The following is an 11061-nucleotide window of genomic DNA, read 5'->3' as shown; positions in this document are numbered from 1 at the left end:
TAATTCCGTTTTTAATTGAAAGTAGTATTTTTCATAAGGCGTTATCAAAGTATTAGAATTAAACTGTTTTGGCAAATAATTGAGACAGTTTTCTAGAGTTAGTTTTAGACTATATAATTGTACCCACCTTAGAGCGAAATTATGTTCTGATTTAATAAAAAAACTTTGGCATTTAACATCGGAAGTTGTTAAATTATATTAATTATAATAATTCTACATGAAATATACATATTTTGGAAGTCAGTTATTTTTTGACTTACAGTGTCAAAAAATTATTAACTACAATATTTGACAATACTGAAAACAGCTCAATTTATTAAAAATAATTAATTTTTTTGCAAAATTCTACTGTTTAAAAATCTCCATATAATATATTTTTACTACTACTAACCATGATGTTGTATGAAAAAATAATTATTTTCAAATTTGATTTGATAAATACATGATATGATTTTTTTTTAGCCTAGTTAAAGCCTAGGGGTGGGGTAGAGATAAGCCCCCAGCCAGTAAAGAGTAAAAGTGCGTAATAGCACTAACTCAAGAAGAAGAAGAATCAAGAATTACTTTCAATCTTCAATCTGACAATGGATTTGTCGCTTTTATATATCACAGCATGTTACCATTTATTTATTATTTATTATATTATTTATTTTATTTTGCAGTATGTACGGAATATTATGAATGTTACATATTAATTAATAAGAGTATTCACTAACTGTTTTAAAATCTTGTAGTGATGTGGAAGACAGGAACATGATTTAGATAGCAGTAGAGCTGATTCTATCTACTTTCACTTGGCACAATAATTATATAATGGTTAAGATCATCCTTGTATACATATTTCACTGCTCTTATACCTTTTTTCACTACTTCGTTGCTTACACAAATTCCTATTTTTATATTGGCCATTATCAAGTCGCATTCACGCTATTTTTCCACTCTCTGTGTACGTCATGGTTTTTCCTGATATGATTGTAGTCAAGACGCAAATAGTGAACAGCTATCTTACTTACTAAATTGGCACTTACAGATATGACCCTTCGCCAGCCAGACTATTCAGATGCTTGCTGTCACCAATTGGTAGTATCGAGCGCCCCAATTCGTTAGTCACCTGGTCCTTCTACCAAAGATGCGGACATTCTCTACCGCGTTTTCCACATGTGGGTACCGAATCAAACATCCAGGCCGGAGCACTTTCTTCCAATCGCATGACATGACTAATCCAGTGTAACCGCTTAACTATGCACTTAACTATGTCTACGTTCTATGTAATTTGATACTCGTCGACAACTTTCTCTCGAATGTTCCTATCGGTAATTGTCCAAGCTTCTGCACCATATTGCAGGACAGGCATGATAATTGTTTTGTAAAGCGTGATTTTTGATTGTCGAGACAAAGCTTTGTTTCTCAATTGTCTATTTAACCCGAAGTAACACCTGCTGGCAAGGGTGATCTTCGCTGAATCTTTAGATTGACGTCATTTTATGTGTTTACACTAGTTCCCAAATAAACAGTGTTTCACAACTTTGAACTTATAATTCTCAACAGTGACGTGGGTTCCAAGATGGTCAGGTGATTTGTTTGTTTTCAAAAAGTATTATGTTTTTTCGTCATTTACCATAAGACCCATTTGCTTCGCTTGTTTCTCGATGTTATCAATAGCGTCGGCATACGCAAGTAGCATTACATTTTTGTAGAATATTACCTACCTACCTTTGCGTTGAAGTTTCCTACAATAATTTCAACGTCATGGTGGGGACAGTTCAAGCTGTTCATAGAAAGTTTCCTTGGTGTCGTCATCTTTATCTTCCATAAGGGCATGTGCACAAATTAGGGTCATTTGGAAAAATTTTGCCTTTAAACGGATTTTGGCAAGCCTTTCCTCTATTGGTGTAAATGTTGAAATTAAATTTCTCAATCTTCGACTTACCGCAAATCCGACTCCGAACCCGTCGCATGACCTCATATGTCCATGAGGAGGATTTCGCTGCACACATTAGTTCACTACGCACAGATGATTGGAGCTATAAGAGAGGGCCACGTGGAGACTGTGTGTCAATTTGGAGAGAACAGTGACAAGGATCTCACTGGCACTTACCAAGTTAAATGCAATCACACACTTTACCTTGTGTGTTCACTCCTTCCCCAACGGTAAACAGTTATCAATGTTGTTAAATTTTGATACTATATTAATAATATTTTGGTAAATTAAAGAGCGGTTTTTTTATTTCTAAAATATAAATTAAAACGTGGAAAGTTTGAAAATAAATAACATTAAGTAAGATTTACTGAAACGAGAAGAAGTTATGGAAAAGTGCAATAAATAAAATAAAACAAGTATTCGCCTTTTAAAAACATTAAAAAGTTGATTTTTTATTAATAAATCGACGATCACCGATGAACTATAGCCTATAAATTTAATAAATATAGTAATGCATAGTATATCAAAAGATATTTAACTGTACATATGTTTTTTAAAATTTACGTATTCATTATAAACAATATATTATATATATAATTATTAACTTACTTAAATGGGTATTATTGAGTTTCGACCTGACGCCGCATGTCTCTTTAAGCGCCTCTGCTGTGTGCACGTCTTCTTCTGTCACCTCTATTAAGCCCCGTTAGTGCTCCCTCAGCTTGAATACTCCACCGGATAATTGGTCTACACACTTCCATCTTCCAATTACCACTTTAAATACCTTTTTCGCATCATCATTCATATTAACGACATGGTCATATTACCGGAGCGGATGGATGTTAATTCGCTAAAATATATAAATGTTGTAATCAAGCTGGTATAGATCGTGGTTCATTCGGATGCGGTAGTCGCCGCCAACTCGTAGAGGCCAAAGGTGTTACGAAGAACATGGTTCACATGGTTGCCACCACTGAAAATTTGTTTATTGTGAACGATTTTTGGAAGTACGAAATTTCCAGTTATCTGTCAGCGAATGATTGCGTTAATAACAAATATGCTATTTGTTCTAAGTATTATTTTACTGTTAAAAGATACGAAAAATTATATTTTATTTATAATCATGTAAAAAAAAATATTCTAATCAATAATTGCAAAGAGTTATTCATTTTCAAAATTTTAACTTCAAATTTTATTACTAACAAAATTTCCATTCTGTCCAGAGTTGCCATCGAATGTGTACGATTTTTTATATATTATATTTTCGGTTTAAGTACTTTTCAGTTTTTTTTTTTAATCCATTTATTTTATTACAATCTGTCAGGTATGAATGACAATAAGTAATATATATTAACATGAATCTTAATAATAGTTATTACGATCTAAAAAAGAAAGGTCCAGGTTAGTTTACTATTCAGATGTATGCCCAAATATTTTGTTTCTACAGCTTGTGGTAATCGAGTATGGTGGAAGCACGAATTGGGTCACTGTCAACTGATAAAATAGCTGTATCGTCTGCATATGTACCGATAACACTCTCATTCCTAAGGGGAAGATCCGCAGTATATAGAAGATAAAGCATTAGTCCCATTACGCTACCTTGACGTACTCCTGCTCCTATATCATGAAGTCCTGTAGTTTCGTTTCCATGCTTAATGAAAAAGTGCCTTGCCGAGAAGTGTGATTTAATGAATATGAAAAACTTTAGGGGTAGATTCAGTTTTAGTTTAAAAAGAAAGTCCTCATGCCATACTCGATCAAAAGCTTATGAAATGTCTTTAAATGCCACAGTGCAATATTTTTTACCATCTATCGCACTATGGATATGTTTGACAAGTCTATGAATTTGTTCTATTGTGCTATATTTTTGGAGAAAGCCGAATTGATGGTCAGGAATGAGTCTGTTTTGTTGAATAATCGGTGTAAGGCGCTTTAGAAATAAGATTTTCAAAACTTTTGACAGGATCGGAAGTAGACTTTTTGGGCGATATGATTTGACAACTTTTAGGCTTTTCCCTGGTTTCGGTATCATGGAAATTTGCGCTATCTTCTAAATATAAGACCACAAAAACTGTCTTATATTTAGCCCATTAACCAGCGCAACGGCATCTGGCGTAATGTAAAAACTAAAGTACAAACAATAACTAACTTAAAAAAAGGTCCAGTGTCCATTAATATTTGGCGCTTCTTCTCAGAAGCAAGAGAAAAAACACAAAACTACGTGTAAGACAACAACTTCAACTGGAATTTCATAATAGCTAATGTGAAGTTACCAATTATAGGGCTGATTTTTTGGCAAATTTCGGTTTAATGCCAGACATAAAGATCAAACGACTGATAAATACTCTAACATCTTTATCTGTCGCTGGATCCGTAAAGAACGTGGAAAAACATTTGATATTCATCTTAAATTCCTCTATCAAGTTGCCTAACATAGTTCGCAAGTATATTAACCTATCCACTCCTAACAACTACAAACTGTCAACAAATTCACAAATAAGCCATCAGATTGAAAAAGAGCACCGACCGTTTGCAGAAGATACTCTGGTGAGAAATTAAGAGTAATTCATTATGAATTTCGCAAACTACGGGAGAAAAGAACTGTACGACCGTTATACAAAATCGTGCATCGATCAAGAGGCAGAACGACTTCATGGAAATGCATTATTCTCTAAGATCGACATTAATCAAGCCTATTACAACATTCTAATGAACCCAAAAGATATTTGCAAAACTGAAGTCAGCACTCCACTGGGAATGTTTAAATTCGTTGTAATGCCTTTTGGGCTAAAAAAACGTACCTCAAACGTTTCAACGCCACATGGACTCAATCTTCCGAGCCACACCATTCTTTTTTTGTTACTTAGTCGATATTTTGGTCTTCTCCAAGGACGCAACCGAGGATGAGTAGCATTTAGACATTGTGTTACATAAACTTTGTAAGGATGGAAATTTTGAATAATTTCCAACCTACATAAATTTAGTAATTCCATATTTAATCTGAAATTGAAATATATGAATTAACCTTTAACATAGTTATTAGAAACTACTTACCAAAAAGCCACCTGGCTGTACATAACTGCAACATGTGAAGTAATTTGAAATTAGGAGAAAATAAATTTGTAATATCCCCGTAAATTATCCCCGTAAATTTATTTTAATTTATTTATAAATTATTTATTAGTATATTTATAAATAATTCAACCATGAAAAAAACACCAGCACCGCGCTTTTTATAAAAATGTAAACAAACATTTACAAATGTCAAAGATATATCAGAATGCAATTCGCTGCAAAACATGCACAAGAAAGCTTTTGTGCAAAAGTTCTAAATTGCATCAAGTTAAACTATGAGTACCATTGTTGTTGTTTTCAATGCAAATTTTAAATTTAAGAATGAGAAAAATACAATATGGCCGTTCAAACTCCGGCATGAAAGCCGGCGTATTTGTGCCCTGGCACTAAGGCAAAACAGTGTTGTTTAGTAATAAATTTCAAATTTTGCGCCTTTTAGGAGCGCAAATTACAATTCTAATACGTTTTGGAGAAAAAATGGCAGTAAGCAACACAGTCTTTTTTTATTAATCGCTAATAATATAAATATTACATTTTCCGATTTTAAAGAGAGGCGTAAATACTGTTAAGTAATGTTAACAAATATTGTAAGATAATGTAATAATAAATTAACATTATTACAGCCTCTATGAGTTTTTTCTTGCTAGTTATTTTTGGTGGCAAATTGAAAGTGAGCATATCTAAATTTCCTTTTAAATTTAGTTAAGAAGTAGTAAAAATACAATATTGGCAATACTGATGTGATACTCTGCATAACATGCATATTTGGCATAGCCCGAAAGAGCGAATTTTGCCGTGCCCGAGACACTCTGCATAACATGGCCCTAAGAAGGCAGTGTGTCTTGTATGATCACTGAGTGGCATTGTATGCCAAAATATAACTTAAATATAATCAAATATTATCTGACACGAAGGCGGTGTTAAGCCGAAGTGTATAACTTATTTAAAATATATATACAATAGTTTACGAGCGTAAGGGCGGTTTTGACGCAGCAGTTGGCTGGCAAGGTTATGGCGTCTGTATTTTGGGATGCGCATGGAATAATATTCATCGACTATCTCCAGAATGGGAAGACCATCAACAGCCACTATTATATAGCATTATTGGAGCGTTTGAAAGACGAAATCGCAAAGAAACGGCCTCATATGGCGAAGAAAACAGTTGTGTTCCACCAAGACAATGCACCGTGTCACAAGTCGATGAAAACGATGGCAAAATTGAACGAACTGAGCTACGAATTGTTGCCGCACCCACCGTATTCTCCAGATATGGCCCCCAGCAACTACTGGCTCTTCGCAGACCTCAAAAAGATGCTCCGTGGTAAGAGATTTGGCTCAAATGATGAAGTAATCGCCGAAACTAACGCCTATTTTGAAGACAAAGAAAAATCGTTTTACAAAGGCGGTATCGAAAGATTGCAAAACCGTTGGAATGATTGTATCTCTCTAAAAGGGGACTATGTTGATGAATAAAAACGAATTTTGGCAAAAAAATGTGTTTTAATTAGTTAGTCACACACATTATTGAACGAACTGTTATGTTTGGCCGTCAATTCGTAATGATGTGAAGTCATGAGTTCGTCAATATTAAAGCTGTAAACGAGCAAAGGTCAACAAACGTACTAAACCAGCTCTAATGTTCTTTCTAGACCAACGATTTGATACCGCTCACATTGACCTTTCTAGTGTTCCAGAATGCCAAGGTTATAGGTATGCTCTGACAATGATCGATAGATTCAGTCGGTGGCCGGAAGGAACTCAAAGTCATGATAGCAGAGACAGTGGCAACAAGTTTCCTTGCCACCGGGGTTTCACGCTTCGGTGCACCTAAGCTAATTACAACCAATCAAGACACCCAGTTTGAAGCAGAATTGTTTCGAGCTCTCACCAACCTACTGGGAACTGAACGCATTCGTACGCCTCTTTACCATCCACCAGCAAATGCCATGATAGAGTGATTCCATTGCACGCTGAAAACAGCTCTCATGGCCCGACCCGAACAAACATCGTTGCAGTTACTTCCATCAGTTTTACTGCGTTTGCAATCAGCATTAAAAGAAGACATAGGTACGTCAGCAATAGAACTAGTTTATGGCACCATGTTACAATTACCTGTTGAATTATTCGTGTACAACGGTGCACCACTCAATCAAGAAAAGTTCTTGAACCAATTTCGTAGAGAATTGGAACAATTTAGGTCCACCTCAGCATCGCATCACTTAAAACAACCAGTTTTTGTTTACAAAGGTTAAAAAACTGCACTCATATTTTCTTACGTGCTGGTCATTTAAGAAAATCACTTGAGCCGCCATATGCAGATCCACATAAAGTTATCTAAAGGATAAGTGAATTGATTTTCAAAATTTAAATGAGTAGCAAACAGTTAAACGTCTCGATAGAGAGGCTGTAACCAACGTTCCTCACAGTAAACAATGAGCAGGCAACAGAACCGTCATTCTTAGAAGTATTAATCAACCCGACTAAACCCAACCGCAACGACGGTACCAGCAATAAAGTACACAAAGTAACGTTTGTCGAACAAGGCCCTTTGAAGTAATTCCATTAATAAAAAATAATAATCAGCAAGTTCGTCGTCAAGCGATTAAAATAAATCACGACGGGTTTCACCACAGCTGTGGTGGTGGTGTTGCAAATTGCAACAGTGATGTCAATGTCTCGTTTAGCGCCTATATGCGAGCATGCTGTTTAACTTGCATTCTAAATGAGGGAAATACTAAGTTGTGCCGATAATGTAGTGATGTGTCGATACGTGTTGATAAATGGTTAAATGTGTGCAGTGCAAAAAATCCCAAAAAACTTTCCATTTGGTTTAGCATCAACTTAGCCTAACTCGCACACGTCTTAAGTAATTTTTTGTAAGTACTCTCGATGCTGGACGATAAAAATCAGCAACGTTTTGCAGCGACTTAGTGCTGAAAACTGTGCCACGGATTTCTTAGACGTTTATTTGCCTGTATTGTAGTTGAAATGGATTTCGATTTCGTTTAATAAATCGTTTTCGAAGACTATCAAAATTTACTAAGCAAACAAATTTGGCTGCAAAACCAAATATAGTAGTAAGTGTTTGTGTTTTGCATAATATTTGTATAATAATGCATGTTTTATTCAAATAATGAAATAATGAAAGCAATAAAGAACCGTAAATAGATGAGGAACATGGTGTTATTGGAGGACTTTGAGATAGACTTTTTAATTATTTGTTAAGAAAAGCTGTTATATAAATTAATTTATTGATTAATTAACTTACTTCAATACAAACTTACTTGAACTAAAAATATTTTATAATAATAATAATAATAATACGCCTTGTTGGACGTCCATGATTTCGAGCAGCCTCTTATACTGGGCATAGGCTGTCTATAAGCCGCTTCCACCTTTCGCGCCGTAACGCTACGTCCTTTATGTCTGTAATATTGCTTATGTTTCTTCCTAGGGGCTGCAAAATGGTGTTTATTTCATTCAACGTTGAACTTCTCCATGTTGTTTTTGGACGGGCTCTTCATCTACTACTTAACTCGCAAGGTAGTAGATACCAACGCCTGTTGACAAATTTCGGTGGAAGCTTTTCGAAGTGTATGCCCGATCCATCCAAATTTTCTTTTATGAATTTCAAGATTAACATCTCTAACATTTGTTCTGGTCCAAAGATCGTGATTTGATATTCTGTTTGGCCAGAAGATACGTAAAATTCTGCGGAGACAGCGGTTAACAAATACTCTTAGCTTGCTTTGTATGTTTTCTGTAACAAACCAGGTTTCGCAACCATACAAGAGAACTGAAAGAACGCATGCTTTAGTGATTTTTATCTTTGTGCTTAAACTATAGGTATTTGAGCTCCACACTTTACGAAGCCTTGTAAAAGCACCAAGGGCTTTCTTTATTCTGCTTATCACATCTTGCGCTGTACCTCCATTTTCAGACATAATACTCGCTAGATTTTGGAATTCATTTACGCGCTCAATGGTCTCCGTTTCCAACTTCAAAAGTTCGTCAATTTGATTGTTTATTCGAACTTCTTTTGTTTACTGTGCATTGATTTTTAGTCCGACTTTCCACGACTCTAAAGATCGGTCATTAAGTTTCTGTTGCATATCGTCAAGCCGATGCGACAACTCGCATTTGTCGTCAGCATAGTCCAAACACTCTAGCCTAGTGTTCGGTGAAAGTGGGTTCCATACAATACCTCGTACCTTTCCTTTATTTGCTCTCTTGGCCACTGCGTCAAGCACAATTAGAAACAGCAGTGGGGAAAGGCCGCATCCTTGACGTACGCCAGAAATTGTACAAAAGAGCTCAGACAGTTTGTTGTAGAGTAAAACTGAGCACTTAAATTGATCATAGCTTTTTGCAATTACTGAGACTATTTTAGCTGGGACACCATTATTTTTCAACTCTGCCCATATGCAATTTCGATTTAACGAATCAAACGCCTTTTCAAAATCGATGAAAAGCAGATAAAGAGGGGATCGCATCTCTATAGATTGTTCTATGATAATACTAAGACACAGTATCTTCCGCTTCTGAAACCCGCTTGCTTTGGTCGTAATAGTACTTCAACAACTTTTACCATTCTTTCCAAAATAATTTTTATAAATATTTTCATCAAAGAACTTAGAACCGTAATGCCGCGCCAGTTGTTACAGTCACTTAGGTCTCCTTTCTTGGGTATTTTAATTACAATGCCATGAAGCCAGTCAGAAGGATAAATTTCTGTTTCCCAAATGGTTTTGAAGAGCGGGTATAAGATATCCGTTGTTAGTTGCAAATCAACTTTCAACACTTCGGCCGGAATATTGTCAAGACCTGCAGCTTTTCCGTTTTTCAGCAGTTTTATTGCATTAGTTATTTCTCTTTTTGAGGGATGATCAACCCTAATCGGTAACTCATTTACGTTGTCATTTTGCGTTATCATGATACCTTCGCGTTCTAGGTTCAATATTTGAATAAAATGTTGACGCCATCGGTTTAGCTGATCGTTTATGTTTGTCAATAGCTCACCAGAGAGATTATTGACAGGTAGGGTTCTTTTGACTCTCTCGCCTGTTAGTTGCTTTGTTATATCAAAGAGACTTTTCATATTATTTGATCCCGCTGCATTTTCCGCTTCATTTGCCATTTTGTTAGAGAATTCTTTCTTATCGTTCCGAATTGCCCTTTTGACACGTTTGTCCAGATGTGTGTACTCCGTTTGCGCTCTCTTTCGATCATTAGGCTTCTTCATGATACTTATTTCATTTTTGAGTTTTGCTCGTTGTTCTATGATTATCCAAGTTTGTGCTGAGATGAAGTCTCTTTGGTATTATTTGACGCTCTACCTAAGGTTTCCATACAGGTTTCATTAATAGCCATTTTTATTTTGTTCCAGCAATGTTGGGGATTTAGGTTGTCAGTAGGAGCAGACACTTTTTCAGAAATGGAACGTGAAAAACTTTGCTTTATATTTGGTGCTTTCAATTTAGAGACCTTGTATTTGATTCTGCTACAGTTAACTGCCTTCTTAATTCTTATTGGGTTGACTAGTATTTTGCCAACTAGTAGGTGGTGATCGGAACTGATATCGGCACCTCGTTTATTTCTTACATCATTTAAACAGTTACTCCACTTTGCCGTAACATAAATATGGTCTATTTGATTTTGTGTTCTCATATCAGGTGATACATATGTTACTTTATGTATTGTTTTATGCGGAAAAAGCGTGCCTCCAATTTTGAGTTCATTTATACCACATAGCTCTACAAGGCATTCGCCATTGTTATTCATGTCACCAAGGCTATGTTTCCCAATGACATGCTATAAATTTTCATTTACTTATCCAATTTTAGCACTAAGGTCGCTCATCACAATTTTAAAATCTTTCTTTGGTGCTTCAGCAATTGCAACGCTTAGCTTGTCATAAAAAGCGTTTTTATCATTTTCGACCTTTTGGGGTTCTAATTTGTCCACATGCGTTCCATCTAACTTCGCTCATGCCCATAAATGCTAATTTGTAATTTTCAAGTATTTTTGCCGCCTGAGCCAGTTTACCCGCGCTATATAGCGTTTTT

The sequence above is a fragment of the Teleopsis dalmanni genome, chromosome 1, assembly GCF_002237135.1.
Source record: "Teleopsis dalmanni isolate 2A chromosome 1, ASM223713v2, whole genome shotgun sequence".
Classification (NCBI taxonomy): domain Eukaryota; kingdom Metazoa; phylum Arthropoda; class Insecta; order Diptera; family Diopsidae; genus Teleopsis; species Teleopsis dalmanni.
This window is presented reverse-complemented; position numbering follows the sequence as displayed.